This window comes from Cryptomeria japonica, chromosome 7 (genome assembly GCF_030272615.1).
Source record: "Cryptomeria japonica chromosome 7, Sugi_1.0, whole genome shotgun sequence".
NCBI classification, from domain to species: domain Eukaryota; kingdom Viridiplantae; phylum Streptophyta; class Pinopsida; order Cupressales; family Cupressaceae; genus Cryptomeria; species Cryptomeria japonica.
The window spans coordinates 479,861,713-479,884,442 of NC_081411.1; the positions used below are offsets into that span (position 1 = coordinate 479,861,713).

The following is a 22,730-nucleotide window of genomic DNA, read 5'->3' on the forward strand; positions in this document are numbered from 1 at the left end:
GATGATTCAAAGTGCACGATGAATATAATCCAACCGGTGCATTTGTTAACCAATGTTTAATGCCAAATGAAGCGGTGTATTCATTAAACCCGATAACAAATATGCTCGATATAATTAAGCCCGATAACAGATGTGAATCGGTGCCAATGTTTATGCATCCGATAGCAAGTATGTATCGGCTAATTTAACCCGATAACTTAATGATAAGCAATGTTTGTACAATCCGATAATCATATGTAATATAAATCAGACATGAAGCATGTAGATGAATAACAGAACAGGAAGGTTAGGAAGATCTTATCTTGCATAAGCTACCAGGCATTAACATCTTTTAGGGAAAAACCCTAATTAGAGTTTGCATGTCCTCAAGGCTTGAAGCCTATATAAAGGGGTGACCCCCCTCATTTGTAAAGGAGGAGAGATTGCTTTTTGAGATTGTTGCGATAAGTTGTTGAAACAATTAACTTAATACATTGTTCAATTTGATGGTGTATGCTTGTTCTATTTTGTGACTTGCATGGTCTTACTCTCTTCACTTAGAGTATATTTTCTTTCAGTTGTTAGATGAACGGGATTGATGAGATTGTTTGCAATGAAACCCTTGCTCATACCTTTTGTTAGTAGCTAATTGTTATTAACTTTGTAAGGTTAGTCTAAGCCTTTTATATGTGGAAACTTAACTTTGATCATCGGGTGGACATTGTTCTATGATGGTGTCCATTGGTTGTATGAGAAATTTCTGCACAACCTTTGAAGATTGCACCGTCTTTGTGCAGTTGTACGAAGTTGGCGAAGGAAAGTGCGGTTTGGTTTCACCCAAGCAATCATTGTCTCTTTGTTCTTAGAGTTAGCATAGCTTTTCTAAACCCTCTCATATTTAATTTTAGCATATTTAAATCCAAAGAATCCTAAAAAGAGCCCTTCATTGCTAAATCATTCGTTGTTGAATTCCTTGAAAGTTGAAAAATTGTTTAATCTTCTTCATGTGTGCATAAGTCCCCTTGGATTACCAGCATATCACATCAACTGAGTCACGTCCATTGTGAATAGGAACCTTGGAATCGATTGTTTGAACTTACGGAAATCTTAGCATACAATTGTACTTTGATAAAGAGAGAGTAAAGTGACCGTTGGAAAACTTTATTCTATGTTAGATGCTGTCATAAAAAACACGTCAACACTACCAAGTGGAGAGTCTCGAATCAAAATTCTAAATGCTAAAAGGATATGAATGCAAACTAATGGGTCCACAAGTTACCTTGCCATCAAAATGAAGTTTAGGAATAAGTGGAAGGAGGGTGAATGATTAAGCATCATGAAAATGTGATTGATCCTTGAGCTTACTTGTCTATGCAGGATGGGTGATACCAAAGGAGTTAGAGAGATGAAAAGATTGGAGAGATAGATACCACCAATGGAGCTAAAGGATGGATAATCCAGAAGCATAGATTGAAGATATGATCACAGTGAAGAGGCATGCCAGAGGATTGATTAAGGCCAAATAGGAAACATGAAGACCAACCAAACTCTAGAAATATCAGTAGACCTATGCTAATGAAGGAATTTCTACAGAGCCAATGACAAAGTATGAAGATGAAATATCATTACCACAGTGTAGAAGGCCAGGCAATGCCATTTCCAAAATTTTGGAAGGTAGTGATAGACTATAAAAAACATACAAAAATAGAAAAGGAACAACTACGTCTGAGATGGAAGATGATTTGCTGTAAAAAGGGGATTAATCTATTGTAAAACGACAACTTTTGAGCCCAATTTAATGCAATACAAGAAAGGGCCAAAAGTTAGTTATCCATCTAGCTAGCTATTTTGTCTTTTGTAGAAAAAGTTGTTATTTTGCCAGGTTACCATTTTGTCTTGTAGTGGGAGTAGTTGAAAGTTGTTGAGATCATTAACAAAAAGTTGTTAGGGTTTCTAGAGGGTAAATCTGGGTCATGAAATGGATTAAATCCTGAACATTGATTCCAAATGTAAAATCTATAAAACGTCATACCTCTATCATTGAAAGGGGTTAGAAAGTAGAAGTTAGAATTAGGGTTAGAGGTAGCAGTAGCCAGCAAGTAGAATAGAGTAGGAATTGTTGAACAAAGGTTGTTGTACCAGTAATTGAAGCAAATGAATAAAGCATTGAAGTATGATGTTTTACTAGTTGTCTTCTCCTTTTTTACCTAGTTTCTTTCATCAAATTAGTTGGAAGTCCAGTGATTTTAATGGTGAAGTGTAAGGATATTTGATCGATTTCTGGTTCATACCACTGGAGATTTACTGACTGTAAGTCTCTGTACATGGTTAGTCTGAGCCTATTATTGCTATTAGTTCAATTGTTAATGTGTGTTTTGATTGCACCATAATTGGGTATCTAAATAAATGTTCATAGTCTAAAAATCTTTTCATTTTCCTTTGGAGATTGCACTATTTCTATGGTGTTGTGAGTTTACCTCAAGCTAAGCAGGAAAATTTTTTACGTGAAGTCTGTCTACCTACATCGCCAGCCATTACCATCATTGTCCTTAGATTCTCTAAACCCTATCCCATTGCTCTTTATTTTAATTAGTTTGAGAAGTGAAGCATCAATTGGATTGCCATATCAGATGCAAACCAGCCTATCAGATGCATAAGTCCCCTTGTGATTACCAACAAATCACATCATCACTAAGTTATCCTAAGCGTAGTCAAGACCTGACACTACGAACCTTAGGGTTATCTTGTTTAGGCAGTCAGATGGCATACAAGATTTCCTTATTCAAGAGAGAATAGGATATACTTGATGCATTCTATTCTACGTTGACGGAAGTGCAAACCTCCCCATCAACAGGTAGCATAGCAAGCCCCACAATGCTCCTTAGCACTATCTTTTTCCTTCAATTACTATAGGTCAAATTTTTCTTAAGATAGGGTTGCAGGAATTAGGGTAAGATTAGTAACACAATTTTGTCCCAAATACTTCAGACCCTAAGATTTCAAGCATCCCAACTCTCTAATCCATAATCTAGTCTCACATCTCAAGGATCAATCTTTTTTCATAACACAATATCAATCAAAGTTCACATCACAAGGTATGCAACAGTATCCCTTTTCTTTCCAAATCATTGATTGTATAATTTATTATACAATCTCTCAATTAGCTCTTTTCATCCAATTTATCGTACTCTCTATCTGTGTGTGTGTGTGTGTGTGTGTATAAATTTGCACTTAAGACATTTTTTTAGGGGAGTGTTTTGTATTCCTTTGTTAATTATAATCATTTTCTCTGTCTCTTATTTATTTTCTACACTTTATTCTTACTTCACATTTCAACATTATTAATTATTCGAACACAAAAAAAGTATTAAAATTAAAGGTACATATACAATGACAATGTTTGACTTTCTGTTGTACTGACAACTCGTAGTTAGCTTATAAATGATTAGGTCATTGATTTTGGTGCTATACTTATCATTTGTCATACTACTCGAGGTATTATTACATGTATTTTTTCTTAGATGTCCTTGCGATTTCAGATGTGGATGGGCAAACATGCAAGAGGTACCAATGATGCTATGGCAAAACAAAAATGAATTTTAAATGGAGAAGCTAGAAAATATAATAAATTCATTTCAGCACAAGCTCTTTGAAGCCTCAAAATAGTTAGAAATGCTATTTAGGACCTACATTACAACAAGATCATTTCCATATACAACAATGATTTTTTTATCTTCCCTGTCTAACTAAAAAATGCATGCAGTACTGACTACAGAAAGATTAGAATGGTCCAATTTGAGGATGGGTTTTGAAAGACTAGAATACAAATATTTCAATAAAGAAAATCCTACCTTTCCTGTAGTGTAAAACTCAAGCTCAAGGAGAAAAGAAATCAAATCTATGGTTGCTCCTCCCTGCATAACCAAAGAGCAGCCGAGGAACAATTTTACCAAAATTGTCACGTACCGTTCAAGACTGTTGTCAGCCATAATGTGTTTTTTGATCCATTATTCTGTCTATGATATACATGATTTGAAACACCTTTCTGAAAAGAGGAATGAAATTTTATCTTTTTCCAAATAATAGAGTTTTAGATTTTAGATTTTCAGTCAGACACAATATCATGTATCTGGAGACCACTATGTAATGGTTTAATTCCAACATTCCAAGTCTCCTTCAACATCCTTCTTCAGAGAAATTAAAAGAGAGAAAAATATGGAGTTATATACCTTATTTATTAAAATGTATTCTTTAACAACGTGCCAAAGTTGACAGGTTATATCCACAAGCTGCATTCATTTGTGAGCAAATACATTAGAAAAAATAAGTTAATTACTAATATTCCTAAATGTCCGAATCCCTCCTTGGAAGAAGCAATTCAGAGATTGTTCGCATAATTTATGTGAAAAGAATGAAAACGGAATCTAGATGGTTTTGCATTACATCTCTGCAAACACTTACAAGGAATTGAAAGCCTTTTTCTGTTAACTTTTGTGATGAATCTCTGTCACTGTCAAATTGTTGAGCGTGTTAACAGTGCATGCTTTGTTGCTTTTCTATATTTTTAATGAAAAAACTATGCACTTGAAGTAGTAATAATTTTTATAAGTGACCACCCCAACCTTATCAGGAGACCAGCCTGCTTTAAAATGTTTATCAGCCAACTTTTAGAAGGTTCTGAATCAATGGCTGGCTTTGCTAGCAGCAGCAAAACATCCTACAAAGTTCTTGAAATATGTTAAAGATAAACTAAACATGATTACTGAATGTATTAAGCAGCTTTGATTACACCATGTACAGACTATCCTTGCCACTTCCAACATAACAAAAAAATGATGAAAAAAAATTTAACCCTTAACGAGATATGAGCCGTTAATCTTCTAATAATTATGGGAGATACATAGAAATGACCCAGTTTTTATGGTTGGAACATATAAATTTCAGTCAAATTTTGAAATTTGTACACAACTATCAGTAAAGGAAACCATCAACCTATTGTTGTCTTGATCTATCTTTTAGAAGAAACTGAAAAAGGATAGAACTACATGGATTTTGTAGGGCAATGCACCAGAAACAGAAAAAAGGAGATTGAAATAGGGTCTTGTGATTCTATGAATGAATAGTATGTTATTATATGTTGAAAGAGTTTGAACCTCCCATTGTTTATGCGCGTAATCCTCTAAATCTTCCTTAGTAGGAGGATTTGAGATTGCACATGGAATTCCTGGAGATTGAATCCTGCAGTGCATAGCAAAGTCATCAACCTAACCTAAGTAACATCATAATTACCCTACAGAAAAGTGAAAGATATACTTCACAACAAAACAAAATAAGCAAGTTTAAATAATAAACAAGAAGTAATATTATCTGAGGAAGATGCAAAATGGGTGATTTTCCACACATGAAGAAACATTGAATAAGAGTTGGTTTTCAGACCTTTAGTCAAAAAGACTAAACAGAATTTCGCAATGGCATTGAGTCAGAAAGTGATTAATCTCATACAAAAGAAAAATATAGTGTACTGTATTGAAAGGTCTGTCTATGAATTAGTGAACATAAACTATAAACTAGAAAAGAATGCAGTACAGAAAACCTTCAGCATTGTGACTAAGTACGATGGAAAACATCATCAAAGCCAACCCACCACAACAATAGGAAAAACCAAGATTCAATGGATCTGTAAGTGTGGGTGCATGCAAGGTGCAGGTCAAGGGGTACACAAGATGCATGGGTGGAAAACTCCCAAAACTCGGTTGCTTGGCTGGAAGGGATAAGGTGTGTGCTGCAATACAATGTGAGGGTTAAAATCATGGGTAAATTAAATAACATTGAAAGTATTTTGTTGATAGAACACTACAAACCAACAGATGTTCTTGCCACCTTATGGTTGTTCAAACCATTGTACATCGCACGAAAGAAAGACCACCTCATCCATGCTTCAAAGAAACCTATATAGCTCCATAACACTAGTTCTAATGCTTGGAAAACTAGTGTATTGTGATGTCCCCATCTATGACCTAGTAATGATAAGAAATTATGTGATCAAGGGTGGCAGCCTTGAAAGCATCCTCAATTAGCTAAAAGTTAGAAGAAAACAATTTGTACATAGTAATAATAGTTAGTTGTATATTTATAACAATAGTAGCATAGAGACATTGTGGCAAATTGTCTTATTCCATAAGACTTCACGATTTTCCTATCAAGGATCCAAGTGGAGCATAGAAGTTAGGATTACACATTGATATTAAGGCAGCATTACACATGAAGACTAATCGATATCTCTTAACAAACCGTTTAGCATAAAGAAACACAATCTGTTATGCTTTGGAAAGGTACGATCAAGGATAATTAAGTTGCCAATGATTAACATTAACATTAGCATTAATCAAGAGAAAGGGTGGGATTGCATTATGAGGAGAAACATTTAAGAAAAGACATATCCCCTTGGATGCAACCATCCTCAATGTGCAAAGATATAAGATGGCGATCAAACTCAGCCAGTTTATCATCATTCATCGGATCATTTATCTCTTATTACTTATCCTATTTGGACGCTTTATTAAGAATTGTCTGTATTTAAGAGAAATTGATAGTGATAAAGAAGAGTCTTATCCAAGGAAGAAAAACAAATATAATCACAAGTATGATATAAACAATAAAGAGAAGAAATCCAATGACTGCAAGAAGAGTCTCTATGCTTATAGAAATGATAGTTCATCTTATAGTTGAAAAACTTAGACTCAGCAATGACTTGGCTGGCCCAAAAATTTTAAAAACTCAAGACTCACCAAAAAACTTGGGAAAAATCGGTAATAACTCAACGAATTTATCTGTCATGTCCCCTCCTTGATCGTTATATATCCTAAATGAAGCAATTATTATTATTAATTAATAAAATAATTACCAAGGAATGATTATTTGAAATCTATTTATTTATTAAATATTATTATTTAATTAATATTTATTAATGTTTGAAATATATAAATAAAAATAAATTAATATTATATTATAAACACAAATTATATTTAAAATAATAAACACATAATTTATATATTCAATAATAAATGTGGACAATGACTAATAAGAATTACCCAGTCTAAATAACAATTAGCATCGACTAAGTACTATGGACGCATAATCTCAAGATATAGATGATCAAATACCATGATCGATGAATATATTACAGCGTTGGAAAGCATTCAAGTTGGCATTCGAAATCGGAATTGGATCATCACATACACAAGACTTGGAGAGCTCTATAACTAAAGTATCCCCTCTCGAACTATCACTAGGAGCAGAAGTAATAGACAATTCAAACTATCAACATTATGCTACATGTCAGCGAATTGAAGATGAGCAACTAGACAACAATCATTCTTAAGGGTGCAATATGGTATCTTAATAAGAGGCAAATTGCATGAATAGGGTATACAGCTATTAAGGAGTAAATCAGAATCCAAAAGCGATAATTAGAAGAAGATAAAAAGTGGTGATAATATATAAAGTTTAAATTAAAGATTTAGACTATTGCTCCATCGTGAATTTTAGCTCCATTTTTATGGTTGATAAAGTAAAGATTTACGATTTTCTTGCACATGGTCCGACCCATGTTTGGTGCCCAAAATTGGAGTTTACGATTTGGAAATATTGAGAAAGGCCGACTTCTCCATTAAGAAGCGCTTCACATATAAGACAAAAAATAAATAATCAATGAAGCGATGCGATTAAAGAAATAAAGAATACGATATGCATTTGTTATACTAAGAGCTGCGATCAGTTTTTGTAGCGACAGCATTCAAGTTTAAGAGTCATGTCTATTTGTTATGACCTCCTTTTTCAATAAAGTATATATAATACTTTGGGAATCAAGGAGCCAGGGGAGAGGGCTATCTTAAAAATATAAATAATAACTCAGATCAATAGGATGGGAAATCATTATATATAGTCTATGATCATGAAAGTGGGTCGGGTGGCATCACTAATGAGCACCATCAATCACATCAGATCAGAACTGTTATTAAATTAAAGGCAGTAACCTCCCTGCTCTTGGTGGTATGCATGGGGATGTGCTTATTACGTGTTGATGTGTTTTTTATGCACATAACAATACAGAATAAATTACCAAAGTAATTTACCCTCTCTTGAACAAAATCACCTCAGATGCTAAGGATGAGATCAACTAATGTGATTCCAAGGTTTCTACATGTCAGGTCTTGACGAATGGGTAAGTTCAGTGGTTGATGTGAATTGCTGTGTTTAACTTTGGGGACTTACGCAAATGTTTGGATTATCATGAATGATGCGGAATAGGTGTGCTGACAACTTAAGATTTATCAATAAGGCTCTGGATTTACTTCTTACTAAAAAAGGGGGAAAAAGAATAGGGTTCAGGAAATCTATTCTAATCCTAGGAATGTAGGAAATGATGAATGGATCTTGTGGAATCAAACCAGGCAAGGTCTCACAATCAGGTATTGACACAAGCTTAGTGCAATCATCTAAGGTATACTTAATGATTTTCAAACTATCACCATCAAACGAAGACACCATCCAAGTTGATGCTTGTCAACGGACGTATAATAGTTGAAGTTATGCTTACTCAAACTCCAGTTGACCACACAAGGCGCACTTACCAGCGGAAAGAGGCTAGTGGTATGGATTAAGGATTCCACACAAATATACTCAACAAATCTTCCATTCAATCTAACATACATGAAAATAAATTCTAATCTAACTTGGAGGAATTGAGAACCATGAATGCAAATACAACACTTGAAGAGCAAAATCACCAACAATTGAACAATGATTAGGATTCAAATAGCTGTAGCATATACCAACAATTCTACAAAAACTCTCTCTTACAAATGAGAGACAAGGAGGCATATATAGAGTCTCTTACAAAATGGATGGCCCAGATTGATCTAAGATCAATGGCTGAGATCATGCCAACAAAACCCTAGAATTGCCCTAATTAGGGTTACATAAAAAATGGTGCCACCAACATATGGCCCAATAGAAAGATACCTAGTCATCGTATAGAGAATCTTCTAGAAGATTCCTCCCTGCATCTCTCTCTCTCTTAGCATACTCCAAGAATCTAGCCAAAACTGAATTTAACTCCTCCATGGAAATGCTAGGCAAGGTATCCTGCTACAAATCAATCACATCCAATGAATCCGAGCAAGCATTCAAAGTGTTCTCCCATTCAGGTATGAGCTTCTGCGAATTATGAACATGAATCAACAAAGAGACCAAGTCATCTATCTGACTCTTCTGCAAAGGGTCCAACTGGCAAAAATACATAAATTTTATCTTGTCTCTTAATTCGGCTAAGTGTAAACCACTAGCATCACTAACATCAACACCCAATAATTCCTCAATCGAGGCAAGGATTTTCATCTGAATGTCCTGAATTAATCCTTCCATCTCCATACAACTCGATTGGGCGTTCTCATAAGCTGATTTCTTCAAAGCTAGTGCACAATACTGTTGTGACCATTTCACACATCGCCCCATCGCAAATGGGGACCCCCTCTTTTCGCTTGTTTTCGTTCGTTTTTGCTTTCGTTTTTAGGATTTTGTTAGTCAGTTAGTCGTCTGGATTTAGGGTCAAGCCTTAGGGTTTTTAATTTTGTCTTTTCAGGCCAAAATCCAGTCGTTTTTGAGATCTTTTGAGCTTCCTTTTTTAGGATGCAAATTTTGAATGCAATGAATTCGCCAGAATGGTCTAGTATTCAATTGGAATGTTGATGCAGAGCTTAAATTTGTCTAAGTGTTGAGAGCCAAATGTGAATTTTAGTCCGATTGAATATTTTGACCAAATTTTGACCTTTTTGATTTTTGATCCTGGGCATTGGAATTGATTTGTTTTTGCCTTGTGAAGTGTTAAAATGTGAAAAATCATGTTATTTTGGCCTGTAGGAGCAAAATCGCTCCTGTCCCTCAGTGAAGGACGGGAGCTCGCTTTCAAATATCTCATTATTCCTGCAGGGCCCAAACAAGTTTCGAGTTGGAAGTGATGGAGAACAACGAGATCTTTCCATTGAATATAAATTGAAGATTTTCATGAGCACAGAAATGCCTCCAGGAGGAAAATCGCTCCTGTCCCTCAGTGAAGGACCGGAGCTACAAATCAAATTTTGCCTTGTCCTTGCAAGATTTCGACGACTCGATGATTTGAAGACGTCCAAAGGGAGATGCTTTACCAAATGAATATAATTTGAGATGCAAAAATGGAGGAGAATGGTCCACGATGCAAAGTTCGCTCCTGTCCCTAAGGAAGGGACCAGGGCGAAGTACCTTATAGCTCCCGTCCCTCTCCCAGGGACTAGAGCGATGTCCTTCATTAGGCAAAATCCAGGCAAAAACCAAGGCAAGTTTACATTCAAAAGCAAGAGAAAGCATGAGATGAACTCATTGAACACAAATTGAAGACTTTAAAACGTCCACAGGGGTCCCAAAAGGCCTGGTTCGCTCCTGTCCCTCAGGAAGGGACCAGAGTGATTTTTGGTATAAATGATTTTCTGGCTAAGTTACAAGCAATGTTAAGGCATGGACGAATGGAGTGGAGTATGACGAGTCCGTTGAATATAAATTTAGAACCTGACAAAGTGAAAGAAGAGCCACAAAAGGAGGATCGCTCCTGTCCCTCTCCAAGGGACCAGGGCGATATAGTGAATATATTGCTTTTCACTCAAGTTTGAAGCCGATCCAAGTCAAGACAAGGTGGCAAAGGACATTTCAAGGCATCTTCATCAAGCACAGGCACTCGAAGGTCGTTATAATGGAGAGATTTGCACTCTAAGACCTAGATCGCTCCTGTCCCTCAGGAAGGGACCAGAGCGATGTTGGATATATTGGCCACTTCATGCAAGTTTTACGTAAGGACAAGATTTTGCAGGGTCTTAGAAGGTCCATGGTGCCTTTTGAAGATGGTATATAGAGATTTTGAACGTAAAATGATCATCATTTTGAACATGGAGACCATATCGCTCCTGTCCCTCAGGAAGGGACCAGGGCGATTTGCTTTGGATTCTTTATTTTGCTTCAAGTTCAAACTAAGTTAAGACTTCACAAGGTTATACGAGGTCCAAGGCGTTCTTTGAAGATAATATGCAAGAGTTTTGAACGTCCAAACGTTGCTAGTCAGGCTAAAAGACTCACATCGCTCCTGTCCTTTGGACAAGGACCAAGGCGATCTCATCAAAGGCACTCATGTTCCTTCAAAACGAGGCAAGGCGAGGATAAGCAAGGCAAGGGACGGCGTTTGGAAGACATCACAACAAGGATCGAAGTTAGAAGTTGCCAAGATCAAGGAGAAAACATGGATCGCTCCTGTCCCTCTCCAAGGGACAAGGGCGATGATCCCTTTAAACGTCCAAACACGTCATGAAAACGAATGGAACGAGCGTAGAAGGAACGAGCAAGGATGTTATTCACTCTACAATGAAAGATCAAAGGTCGAAGATGCATAGTGAATGTGAAAATATGGAGATCGCTCCTGTCCCTCTCCAAGGGACCAGGGCGATAAACATCCAAAAGGCACCCATGAATGAATGCAAGATGATCTAATTCGGAGGACCTATTAAAATGATCGATATTGAACGTGGAGATGAAGGAGTTGAACGTAAAAAAATGCAAAAATCACGACCAAATCATGGATCGCTCCTGTCCCTCTCCAAGGGACCAGGGCGATGAGGTACGTCCCTTTCATTTTCATAATTTTGGCGCCAAATAGACAATTCGAATTTCCTTAAATGCTAAAATCGATAAAAAATTGAAAATCCTATTTAATTTGGCATTTAATACGGCATTGAACATTTATTAATTATTTTGCCTTTATTAGAATCGAAATTTGCAAATTAAAAAACGTAAGGCATTTAATAATTAATTAATTAATTAATAAAAATCGCATGGAGCGCTCATTTAAGGGAGGTCGGCCTTGTTATTTCATTTAAAATCATTAAAAAATTGTTTTATATCCTCAAGTCGGCCTAAGGGATGAATGCAATGCAAGCGCTATATATGGAGGGTGAGAACTATTATTGTCATATCATTATTTTTATCCTTCATGCGAATTAAGGAGAAGCGAAGATAGTGCGAAGTATTTCATGTGTGGTGCGAATTTAATCCAAAGGTGGCGCTAGTCTATCAAAGGGTGGTGCGATATTTGAAGACTTCATTGGAGCGAATTTGCTAAGGATCGAAGACCACGTCAAAGGGGCGAGACTTGGAAGATTTGTTTGGGCGAACTTGAAGGTCCATTTGAGCGAATTGTCAGAGGTGCAATTGAGGATCGCGTTTAACCCAAGGGTGGCGAAGTGGATTTTCTTGAGGAGATAACATTGAAGACTATTTATACCTCAATTTTGCCTAGGCGATCTTTTCCTTTTTGCATTCTAGAGTTAGCTCTCTATTGAGGTATGGCGATTTGATTTTATTGTTTTATTCATTCATCGTCATATTTTAAGTTTTGGAATTTTGAATTTTTTGAATTTCTAAGCTCAATCATTGCTTTTTAGGAAATGATAACTCTAGAGACTTATCATCACGTTTCCTAAAAAAATTCTCTCTCTAATCAACGTTATTCATTGCAAAATCTAGTCCTTATATTGAAGTGTTGTGTAGGTATGGCGACCCCGAAGGCGGGAGCATCCACCAGCCGCTCAGCTCTCATGAAAGAAGACCAGAAGACCGAAGAGGTGGAGACCAAGATCGTGTCGAAGTGGAGCAACATTGGAGATACAAACTTGGGGAACTTTAGCACGAAGAAGTTTCGAGAGATCCCCTACATTGGCAAGCCATCACCTGTCGCCCGGAGAATAATAGAGAGTGGCATCATTAAGGCGGCTGGTTTTCCTCCAGCTATTCAGTGCCACGAGTTGATGATCGAGTGTGCCCGTCACTACAATCCACAGTCCAGGACAATTGTGTCCAATGAGGGAAACACTTTGGCGTACCTTTCAGAGGAAGCTATAAGTGAAGCTTTCCATCTTCCAGAGCACAGGGACATGATATACAAGAGCATTGAAGGAGCCAGATCAGTGTACGATGATGATCCAGATGCTTGCCTAAGCATAATCAATAAGAACTGGCTACTTAAGAGTCGTCCCCGTCTAAGCAAGGTACCGAACACACCGCACAGGATTGATTTCCAGGAGGAGTACAGAGATTTGATTACCATGCTCAACAGAGTTACAGGAGCACCTCATGCCTTCTATTTTGAGAAATGGATGTTTTACTTCATCCAGGTGATTGTTCAAGGAAAGGGTACGATACATTGGGCTAGGATAATTAGCCATTGCTTAGACGTACAGTTGAGGAGACTCAGGGCTACTAAGTCCTTCCACATGAGTTCATACGCCATCTATGCTTTGATCAGGAGTGTTGAGTACGCAGGACTACCTCACAGAGGAATGATTGGAAGAGGACCCGGCGAGGTCAGAGCTTGTGATTCCTATGCCTACTTGCATCATCCGCCAGGGAAAAACTACAAGTTAGTTAATGATACCTTCACGATGAACATCACAAGGACGTTGCAAGGAGGGATTCACAACAGGTTATCTCGGGATGCCCAGGAATTCATCAAGAGGTATGGTGCTTGGTTCATTCAGTTTCCCAAGTTCACTTACATTAGAGTGCATGGATGTCCTTTACCTCCATACATGTTGCCGAGGTATCCGACAGACAGAATTGTGTTACTTGAGGTAACAAGGCAGTTGGCAGCGTATGTGAAGGCATTCAGACACAGACATCAGAATGGAGTTCAGGTACCTATTATTTTGGGTAATTCAGTTGAGGTATGTCCTAATGTCTTAGCCATGGATGACGCAGAGAAGGAGTTAGCCTTGTATTCTTTTTCATCTTTTGCTTGGAGAAATAGTTTTGATCCACATGGACATTTAGAGGAGACAGTCGGTAGAAGATTTAAACATGAGCACCAAATTGAAGATTTTATGATGAACCTCCTAGATGATCTTGAAGTGAAACGAAAGATACATTCTAGATTGCCTTTGGATTTCATCAGGAAATGCAGGATTTACAGAGTGGCCGACCAAGCTCAGGACAATGGCAGGCACATCCAGTCTTCCTATGATAGGGAAACCAAAACAATAAGGTTGGATTGGAATGAGCCCGAGGCCGTGGATTTAGATGATTTGATGGCACCAGTTTTGTCTTGTACTCGCAGATGGGTAGACGTTCAGCATCAGAAGTTGAGAGAACAAGGCATAGCTATGTCTTTTGCTTTGGAAGAGAAACCAGCCGAAGGTGGAGCAAGCGTGAGTGAAGGCAATCCTAATCCTAGGAATTCAGGTGAAGGTAACCTTCGATGTGCCAGTGAGGGCAATCTCCATTCGAGAGGTTCGAAGAGAAAGGAAAGATCAGAAAAGAAAGAGCCTTCCAAGAAAAAGCAAGGTGCCAACAAAGATCAAACACCAGGTACTTCTTCCAGACCAGAGGATAGAACGATTCGAGTGGAAGAGTCCATGGAGTCGATGGTACAGAATGACAGGCAGGAGGAAGGACAGGCACAGCATGTTTCATCAGATGGATCTCTCCAAGACTATGATTTAGAAGAAGATAATGAAATAACATCTCCTCCCAGACAAGAAGAAATAGTAAATAAAGAAATTCAAGTTCAAGAGACAAGATCGAATATCCCAGATTGGTTGAAGGAAAGATTGACTAAGGTGATCGTAGTTGAGGACGAGGACAGTGCAATTGATTTAGAGAGCCTTGTTGGACGTTCACATGTGATAACAGAGAAGAAGAAGGCTACAAAGATGTCCAAGATGATTCGAGATGAGACTGGATCTAGAAAACTGCAGATAGCTACACCGGCAGCAGATAAATACGAGGGTGAGATCCTAGCAGAGGATTATGATATACAGACTATTGAGTTAGGACCATCCACAGCAGAGCAGACTTTAGAGGATGCCACCGACACATTTGAGGCATTGAAGGACAAGCTTAGAGAAGAAGTGGAAAAGAATAGAAAGCTTGAGAGAGAGAGAGGTGCATGGAGGACATATTTCAGTCACATCAACGAGCCTTTGGGACGTCAGGATCCCGTTAGATCACCAGTGCAGGCATTGCCCCTTCAATCGATCAATGAAGCAGAAAGATTCAGGAACCTGGTCCAGCGTACATGTAGTTGGATGGATAGATCTCATAGAGTGGCCATAGAGTTTGTTACAAGGATGACGAAGATCATTCATCAGGCTATCCAAGTTCTTGAGATTATCCATAGATTGATGGCAACAGTAGCTGCATTTGCCCATACCAAGGACGTTGTCATCCCTGTCTTGAAAGTAATAAGACATACATCCAGAAGAATTTTAGCGCAGGAGAGGATCTTAGAAGGTGATTCTCACAGTTTGTTCAGTGGTCAACCTTACTCCATATAAAGAGTGTTCTCTTCGAGGACATCAGTGTTAGATGTGGTCAAGTTGAGGAGGTGATCAATCCGATCCAGGACAGAGTATTTGAGGTACTTCGTACCATTCTTGGCAGAAGGATCGAGGTTGAGACAGATGTGGATATGCAGGAATTTGAGGATAGAATCAAGATCATCTTTTGCAAGGACGCGGATGTTACAGATGAGCAGTATGATCAGATGTATGCCACCATGCTCCTGATTGATAGAACGAAGGAACTTGAATCTACTTGGGACGCAGCTCTTCTAGATGCATTCGATTAGGTCATCCACTTAGAAGAGAGTATCAAGAATCTTCCCGAGATTCCAATCACAGAAATCGAAGGAATCGTGACAAAATTCATTGCATATGCTAAGAAAGAGAATTGGAATAAGATTCTAGATGAAAGGTTGTTACAAATGACATGACATCTTATTTCTCATTGGTTGATACCTCCTAGGTTTTCGTGCCGAACTTAATATTTGGCTATGCATTTAATATTGTTCAGTAAAAAGGAGGTCATTTGTAACAAACCCTAATTAGGGTTTAGGTGTCATGATCTTGTCCGTTGATTTACTTTCAATCTGGACCTTTCATTGTAACTGGGGATGCTATATATACCCCCATTTTTCATTTCATTAAAAAAGAGTAATAGTTGATGTAATAGAGAAGAGAGATTAAAGCTAGAAGCAATTTTATTTTGTAGCAAGATTGAGTCTTGAAGAGAGAAATTCAAGCAATTGTTGTACATGATGACTTGGAAATCAATAAAATATTGAAGTTATGGTGTTTTGTTGCAAATTTCTTGAGTTATCTTCATGGTTGTTTGATACACTTGAATCGTGCTCAATCGAAGTAGTTTGTTAATTTGAAAGACTAAGTGTGAGATTTGATATCTGGTAGGATTCGCAATCCAAACCACTAGCTTCTTGCTGATTGTAGGAACGCCTTGCGTGGTCGACTGGAGAACACTTTGAATCCTTAATCTTCAATCATCATTGTGTCTTGGATATGTACCTTCGTAGTAGTGTCCTTGATCTTTGATGCATTGAATACCATTATATTACCTTAGAAGATCGCACTAATTTCAATTGAGTTGTTATCTTATGGCAAAATTGAAGTTGGTTGAGTCTTGCCAAATCTCGTCCATGCTAAGTCATTCATAGGGTTAGGCTAGATTAGACCTCTTAAACCCTATCCTTTTGTTTTTTTTTGAAAGTTCCTTTTAGTTTAGTAAAATCTTCGAGCTTTGAATACGTAAGACCCCTTGGAGGAAACAGCAAATCACATCATACCACTAAAAAAGCTTGTCCACACGTGGAGACCCCACTAAAAGAACCTTGGAGTCCACCTAACTGATCCTTTTTGCAGATCTTCAGCAGTTAGAGACTATTTTCTCAAGAGAGGATAAGATGCCTATTGGTATTTTATTCTGTGTATGATTGTGTATAAAATACACGTCAACAAATACCAGCCATGGAAATTACATATGTCTCCATTGTGCACAATGTTCTTGTTGACCAAAATGGAATTAGGAACCTTCTTCAATGCCAGGAGGCGTGGAATGGTCTTCTCTTGGATAGGCCGGAATTCTTCCCAAACTCCCTCCAAATACTGGATCCTGAATACAAGCGTTGTTGTCTTATCATATGCTTGGACAAACTGAGTAAGGAAATCATCTGCCTGCCTTCTTGTACTTTCAATTCACTTTTCCACCTCTGAGTGTGTACCTCTCGCTACCTCGCAGTGTGAATGCATTCCATGGTCAACTGCAATAGGGGAAATAAGGGTGGGATCCCCACGCCTTATCCCTGCAATATACTCTCTGAGTCTAATATTTTCTTCTTTGTACCTTTCATTCTCCGCAATCGCTGTGTCTAACTTGGCATTGATTGCTTGGAGGTTGTCACCAATCTCCTGAAATTCCTGCCCTATGGATGGACGACCAAGGGCAATTGAAGTGATCTGGAAATCCATGGGAGTAGCAGTGTCCACTGTCACGCCTGCTCTAGGAACAGCAATCTGCGCAATCCGCATTCCTGTCTCATCTCTAGCTATGTGCGACAAAATCTCCGCTCTCTTGGGCTCTTTCTTCTTAGCACTTCTAGCTAGGTAGTCATCAATATCCTCAATAGGCTGTACTTCTATCATTTGTTTACTTTTCTCCATACTCTTCCTCAACCATTCAGGAATAGCGGTCATCTCCATACCATCATCAAGACAAATTTCTTGATCAAGGTCCTTCAGTGCCGAGATAACTTCATCCTTATCATCAGGATTATTCCTAGTCCAATCATATACATCATTTCCCAAACTAACTTCCAAAAGGACAGTAGGGGATCCCGGCTGGTCATCATTCTCATTAGGAGGTGCAGATGTTGCTGTGGCATGAAATTCCTGAGTATTCTCTGGTAGTATCACTGTGTTGGAACACTGCTGAGTCTCCTTATTCTGTTTTGTTACTTCAATCACTTCGATTGATGAGACACTGGGAGGGGGTGAAGGAATGATAGTCTTTTGTTTCTTCTTCACATCCTCAATCTTCTTCTCTCTAGCCTTGACTTCTCCATGCATGTTCTTCCTTCTTTTGGGAGCTTGACTCTCTTCGTTTGCATGAATCCTGACATCACTGACAGTCCTCTGATCATCCTCGGAAGTAGACTCTTCCGTCTTCATCCTCTCATAAGTGAAGGGAACACCCATGTCAACTAATCTGTTCATCTGCATATCTACCCATGTGCGAGAGAAATTCAAGACTTCTCTCATCAATATATTCAAATCAGTCTCCTCTGACTCTGACCAATTTGGCAATAGGATTGCCTTCTTCATTTCATTCTCATAATGTGGGTGTGTATGATCTTTATCATCTAATACCTGATCAGGGATGAAGAAAAGTCCACACTTCCTCATGAAATCCACTGACATTCTGGACCACATTCTTCTCTTTACTGCTTGTTCATCCATTAAGTTAGCCCAATAATCCTCTATGTCAACCTTGTGAGTGAACTTCTCTCCTCTGATCCTTCCGACCTTCTTGTCTGGATCAAATCTTTCTCTTTTCTTGAAGGTAGCAAATCTGTAGAATGCGATCTCCTCACCTGCAGTGCTGGCAGCTATGGCAGATTGGCAGACCTCTGACGTCTTCCCAACTGAAATAGGGAATGTCATTCCTGTCCTGTGCTTCTCTCTCTGGATAACATCGAACTCTAGAAGCTGTCTTACCACTTCCAACAATATCATTCTGTCAGTAGGATACCTAGGAAGCCTATAGGGTTCAGATTGAAACCCATGAATCCTAAGGTATGTGAAAGTGGGAAACTGTATAAACCACGATCCATATTTCTCTATTAACTCTGTTGCCTCCTTGGACAATCTTCTGTGGATTCCGCCCTGCAGCATCCGTGTGATGTACATAGTGAATGCATCATTCACTCTTTTATAGTCTTCAATTCTGTGCATACTCAACTGGGAGTAGCATTCATAACTCTTAAATTGTCCTTGCCCATTCCCGACTTCACCTTTGCATATTAATCCTCTGTATGAAACAAACCGTGGAAGTAGGTACACCAGGTAAGAAGTCATGGCAAATGACTTGGACCTCTCTACATTCCTCAACTGAAAATCCAGATTGTCGCTTATGATCTTAGACCAATTCACTAGTGTCCCTTTAAGACAATCCTGGATGAAGTAGAACATCCATCCATGAAATATTGCTCCCTACGGCATTCCCATCACTTTGTTGAGTAGGAATATCAAATCACTATATTCCTCCTTAAAATCTACGCACATAAGTGTCTTGGGAGCCTTGGAATGATGATTTCTAGGTTCAATCATCCATTCTTTATTAATTAAACTCTTGCATACACCCATCTTCTTCGTGTATCTGTCTGCATAATCTTCCTTGGTCACATCCTTCATGTCTGTACTGCGTGGAATTCCGAATACCTCAGCAATGGCATCCTCAGCAAGGTAGGCGATGACAACACCCTTCGGACTCTTGATCATTCTTGTGAGCGGATCGTAACATCGTGCACACTCCAGGATCAACTCACTGCACTGTATGGATTGTGGAAACCCAGCGGCATGGAAAATGCCACTCTTCATAATATTCGCATATGCTGGAGAAGGAACCTGATCTCTGGATCCGAACATCCGACGCTGCATCTGGTCGAAGTCCAGGAAATGCATGTTGGTATCAGTGATCTCCTTCCATCTGGATGAAATCTTGAACTCTGGATAAAATCCAATCTCCAACGTCTTCAGCAGCTCTTTCATTTCCTTGTATCCTGACTTCGACATCGCACCTGTACGAAACTGGAAGTTAGTCCTAGGATAAAAATAAATATTTGTAATAAAATTCCTGACTTTCTAGAGATTTAGCTAGTTTAGAGCATGAAGTCAGGAAAATAATCCATACACTTGGTAAATTTTAGCAATTACGTTCAATGTGTGACAACACTAAGGCATGGAAGCCTTCCATAAAAATTCATTTATACCTCCTTACGCTTAGAAAATATGCAAGAAAAGAATGCAAAGGAGTATACCGGATTGATGATGACTTAGGAAAGGTGTGAAAGGTTGTGTTTTCACACAATGAATGTCTGAAGACACCTTCCGCAGTCAACAATGGAGGTCAAAATTCTAAAGACAACCAGCAAATTCAGACTTTCAAAATATGTTGTAATCTTCAAAATGTGCATAAAATCAATAGAAATCAGTTTTATTGATGAAAACAATCATTTTCTGGAATGTAAGTATGGCTGGTAAAAATTAGTTTTCTGAGGACAAGTCTGAAAATCGAACACTTCAGACTTACCAGCACCTTGCAAAGTGGTTTAAATCCCTGAAAATGATAAAAAATGACTTAGGAAACAGCCCCAAGCAAATTCGCCAAAATTGGTTAGGTGGCTGGAAATGAAATTTCTGAGGACAACCGCCTAACAATGGAGTTTCAAACCTGCAACAACGATAAAATGGTCTAAAAAGTGCACAGAAAACTCCACAAAATGTCTCCAAATGCTAAATATTTAAGTTAGAATTGGCTGGGCAATAAAAACTTAAGTCTGAAAATTAATGGCAGCCATTAATGGAGGTCAAAATCTGAAGCAAACCTTAGATCTGAAGCGAATCAGCAGGGTGGAAATGATGACAGCCAACAAACATGCATGAAAAATCCACCAAAATGTGGCCTCCAAGCAAATTCGAAATTTTCCCAAGTCTAGCGCTAAAATGGAAATCTGAAAATTGATGCCAATGGTAGCTCGGATCTACAATAATGGAGGATGGCAATAATCTGGAAAAATCGCCCAAGTTGGGATTGAAAACCCCAAACACAAAAATTTGCCTTAGCAAAAAATCGAAATTTTCAAAATTCTGAAAATTGTTGTTAATGGCAGCAATCTGCAGAAATGAAGGTCTAAACAGCAAGCAACAATGGTGGAGGAAAAATCGCCCAAGGTCTCCAAACACAAATTCGCCAACTTTCACCAAAAAATGCTAAATTTGGAAAAAATCGCCAAACTTAACAAAATCGAAAATCTGAAACTGGTCTTTAATGGCAGCCAAGAGGAATAAATCAGCAAGCTGGAAAAAATGGAGGAAAATAAATCCTCAATCCCACACTTCACAAAAATGCCTTGCTAAAAAAATTCGCCCAACTTGAAAAAATCGCTCTCATGGAGACACCTGGCAGAAATAATAATAAAATAATGCTGAAGTTCCTCTCATATACTTGCTTTCAGCTCCAACTTTCACCACACAAGCAATGTGGGATAAAAAAACACTTGTATAAATACTTGCTTGGTGAAACCCTAACTTGCTTCTAGAAGATTCAAACATTTAATAATTATTGCAAGTTATTAAATTTGCTTTTAAATTTTAAATAATCATTTAATAATTATTTAAAAGCAATCAAAATGGGGCTTTTATTTAAAATATTGCAATTTAAATCCAAAATAAAGCCTCCAGGGGAAAATCGCTATAGGTTGGGATTAAAAAATCCCTTCAAAAAACGCTTAAGTGTCAAAATTTGCCCCATAGGGGAAATTCGACCCATGCTTGGATAAAAATCCATGCTCAAAATCATCAAAATGCACATAAATCACCCTCCAGGGGAAAATCGATAGGAGTTTGGACAAAAATCCAGACAAAATTGCACTTAATTTGCAAAAATCACCCCCCAAGGGAAATTCGATGGGTGTCTAGACAAAAATCCACACTCAAAAATCACTTAACTTGAAAAAATACCTCCCTGGTGGAAATTCGACCTCAGTCTGGACAAAAATACGGACTCAAAAACTCTTAATAATGTTCCCAGTGGAAAATCGATCCCTGTCTGGACAAAAATCCGGACAAAAATCTTTACAAAAATGCTCAGGGGAAAATCGATCCCTGTCTGGATAAAAATCCAGACAAAAATCCTAACTTAGTTGTCACAAAAATCCTGGTGGAAAAACGACCCAGGCATGGAATTATCCTTGGACTCCAATCCGCACTCCCAGGGGAAATTCGATGGGTGTCTGGATAAATCCTGACACTTAGCCAAATTTTAGCATTCCCAAGGGAAAATCGCTCCAGGTGTGGATAAACAGTGGGGGAAATTAGTGGCCAGTATGGATTCCAGGGGAAACCCATGTGTAGTATGGATTTTGAGTGGGGGAATGGGTTGGGTAGTCTGGAATGTGAGAGGAAAATCACCTCTAGCATGGATTTTGACCCTTTAACCCTTGGAATATGGATTTCCCTTAGGATTTTAACATTTTAACCTCTCAAAATTACTCAGCGACTTTAAATTTAACTGGACTTAGACTAATTTTCCAAAAATATGAGTGAAACACCAGGAAAATGTTGGAATAAAGTGCGAAACCAACTTAAATATTACCTTAGGAGCGAGAAAACAACTCCAAAAGGTTTGTGAATATCTAAGCACTTTAAAATTATTGATGCGCGTGTTTAAAAACACGTTAACGTTCAAATGCTCAAACACTTAGCAAAACTTAGGATCATTAAAAAAATATCATCTTTTGCAACTTGATCCTAACACTTCAAAAACCCTAGAAGGCACTAGGCATGATCAAAACTCTGAGACTCGGGCACGGAAAACGCAAAATTGCCCACTAAGCAGCCAAAACCCTAACCTAACGACACAGGAAGCTAGCAAAGAGGGGGTCCCCGTTAGCAATGGGGCAATGTGTGAAAAGGTCACAACATTACGTATGCTTAATATATGAAGCCTATCAATGTTTTTATGCAGAATTTAATAGTAATAGTAATATATGAATATTAATATAAATATTATTAAATAGACTGCAATATGTATGACAGTCATATTTAGTA

The 22,730-nt window shown here is 38.1% G+C and overlaps 1 protein-coding gene across 1 annotated transcript in view; it reads right to left on the reverse strand.

Annotated features, from left to right (window-relative positions):
- Positions 1 to 5,212, reverse strand: part of LOC131065737 (general transcription and DNA repair factor IIH subunit TFB2) — a 189,429-nt gene extending 184,217 nt beyond the window's left edge. The window contains exons 1-5 of the mRNA XM_059209292.1: positions 5,133 to 5,212; positions 4,602 to 4,696; positions 4,441 to 4,489; positions 4,209 to 4,268; positions 3,831 to 3,893 (exon numbers count right to left, since the gene is read on the reverse strand). The gene's annotated coding sequence lies outside the window, so the exon portion shown is untranslated. The remainder of the gene's footprint in view (positions 1 to 3,830; positions 3,894 to 4,208; positions 4,269 to 4,440; positions 4,490 to 4,601; positions 4,697 to 5,132) is intronic.
- Between the last annotated feature and the right edge of the window lie 17,518 nt (positions 5,213 to 22,730).